The following is a 2,818-nucleotide window of genomic DNA, read 5'->3' as shown; positions in this document are numbered from 1 at the left end:
CAAAGTGTTTAAGAAGTTCATCTGTGATCTGCTATTTTATGTGTGTGGTTTTTCCACTTTTCTAAACAACCTAGCTTACCCAGAATGCCTTTAAGCAACATTAACTTGTTGCATAATCAAGCCAAAGCTAGCTTGTAAGCAGCTTTCTTTTCCATTAGTGAAAAGCTAACAGTTTTAAATGTGGATTTATCAGAGATGGTTCCTTTTGGATCTAAAACACAACACTTTATAAAAATTCAATTTTCTAAAGCAAAACTACTCCGACCATCAAATTAAATTGCATTTTCATGACATAATTTAATCAATCTAACACTGTGACATTGTCACATTTTAGCTTGACCTGGGACTAATCAGAAGCAGCTGGTTTATCTGTGTCATTAATGTCATTTTCAATTAACTTTGAAGCGTGGAAGCTGTTTCTTTAAGCTGATTTAACTCAACTTCTTCATCAATTGCACACAACTTTTCGATTTTTCTGTCTTTAGTTTTATGAATGGTGCTAGGTAGCCTAGCAAGCTAGCAGGGAACGTCCCCATAAAATTGGCTAACATTACAGACAAGTTCTAATTACGTTTGAAAGGAAAAGTTTTAATCTAATATTCAAAGAACGTTTTAAGGACGTTTATCATTTCAAATAAAGTTCTTGTAAAGTTAAAACTTAAAGTCGAGCTAAAACGGCATTTCGAGAGTATCTAGCTTTCGTATCGTGACGTATTTCCGAGTGAAACAGGACGTGCAGGCGGGACATATCATTAGAGGGATTTGATTTGATCGTTGAGAAGTGGCTGTAGACAGACTTTCTCCACAGCGCAGTAGCTAGCTAACAGACCGAGCAGATTGATTGGTTGAAATTGTTTGTTGCTAACTTACGTAAGCATGCGGGATATTTATAAAACATTTGCTCAATGTTACATAAAAACAAAGGTCGAACACGCTCACTGCAACATGCTGAGGATCTGTTCAGGATGTTAGTACGGCCTGAACTATCAGAACGTGATTTATAAAACCTTCCTGAAATGTGATTTGAACATTCTCACTGCAACTTTCTGAACATGTTTTCAGAGAACGTTCTCCTGCTATTAAAAACATTGCATGAACATTCTCAGAACATTCTTAGAACAAAACATTTCTAGCTGGGTAGCTAGCTAGCCATGTTGGAAAATGAAGTTCACATTTCTAATCCTAAATTCTGCTCTGATCGGACAAACATTTTTTAACCAATCAAAGCAGTAGTCATTAAACTTATATAACTGGCAGCTGAAATAAATCAAAAGATGAGGTCTGTCATTCAGAGGTGTGGAATTTAAATGCTAATGCATGCTAATGTTAAGCCCCCCACATGGGAGATTTGGACATTTCTGACTTTGGCAGAATCGAATAAGGTCAACGAAAGGGCTGAAAACAACAAAGAGACTGCACTGATTTTGGTCTCATTAGTGTCTTAACTGAAGTTTTATGCATTTCAATTAATGCATAAATTGTAAGGAAGGAACTGAACATTTAAACAAGGATAAATACTCTGTTGACACTAAAAGCTTTACTGGAGTTTTGTTAACATTTGGATGACAAAATTCCTGGTAACTGTAGTTGCACTCATTGTTGTACAGTACTGTATTTTCTTGGTTTGAATACTGGGATGTCCAAATTGTACTGTACCTGTTAAAGCAGAATTAAAGCAAAACCAAAGAAAAAAATGGCAGAAGGGAAACTGCGGAACCGGGAAAACGATGTAAACCCACAGTGAAAGTGAAAAGTCGAGGAACAGAAACTGGCTTGGCAGAGGGCAGGACACAAACTCTTCCAATTACTGCTACAACAGATCACATGTGTAAGGTCAGAATTGAATCGTTTTTTTCTGGTTACAAAACTTTAGTTGTTCCCACACACAAAACACGACACATCTCATTGTGGTGAAAGAAAATATCAGTTGTTTGTTCGATCGATACCCCCTTATTGTTAAAGGTGTACAAAGTTTAAGAAGAGGCCTCTTTTCATTGATACTAAAGCAACTGACCGACTGGTGATGGTTCCTGATATTGATCTTTGTGTGATTGCAATGGAGATACTCTGATGACTGTCCATGCCCTGTGTCTGACCTGATAAAGAAGAGAATAATAAACGACTGAATGGACTCCACATTGGTAGCTCATTTGTGTGTGCTGTGCTTCCATTTATAGCAGTTCCAATACAAGACACCTTAATGCCATACGTCACAGTTGGGTGTGGTCACAAGCATCACGCTTGACCACACCCTGGTGATCGGTGTCGTCAGGTGTGAAGTCTAATGAGCCTTTCAGTCCACAGAGGTCGGCCGTACAGGACTCACAGTGTTCGGTAGTTTCTGTTTAAATGAGACTTGCTCTTCTGAGAAGAGGGTCTGAGATAAATATTTCTTTCAAGTGGTCTTAGTACTTATTTTCATATTTCTTCTTTTCTCTTTGAGTAATAATCCATTTTGGCCAAAGTTAGAACAGCATTAGTTATTTCACATCGTTTCACTGTGTTTGAAGCAGGATCTGTTGTAAAATGTGATATCACATTACACTGTGTCCAAATCAGGATTGAGCAATATTTGACTCAAAGTCTGATAACAGATTTGTTTGCAACGAAACCTGATTAAACCACTTCACGCAGTTCCACAGATTAGCTGAGTTATTTGTTTAGGATATCCTATGAATATTTTCCCAAACCTTATCTGTGATCGTTGAATAATCAGGCATGAATAATAGTATAAACTAGCTTTGATATTCAGTATTAACATTCATCTTACACTGTTAAGATTTGAAACCAAGTTTTCAGTGGTTTTAATGTGGGACGG

The sequence above is a fragment of the Semicossyphus pulcher genome, unplaced genomic scaffold (genome assembly GCF_022749685.1).
Source record: "Semicossyphus pulcher isolate SPU_LCO1_2020_fin unplaced genomic scaffold, fSemPul1.0.p SCAF_2, whole genome shotgun sequence".
Lineage (NCBI taxonomy): Eukaryota > Metazoa > Chordata > Actinopteri > Labriformes > Labridae > Semicossyphus > Semicossyphus pulcher.
This window is presented reverse-complemented; position numbering follows the sequence as displayed.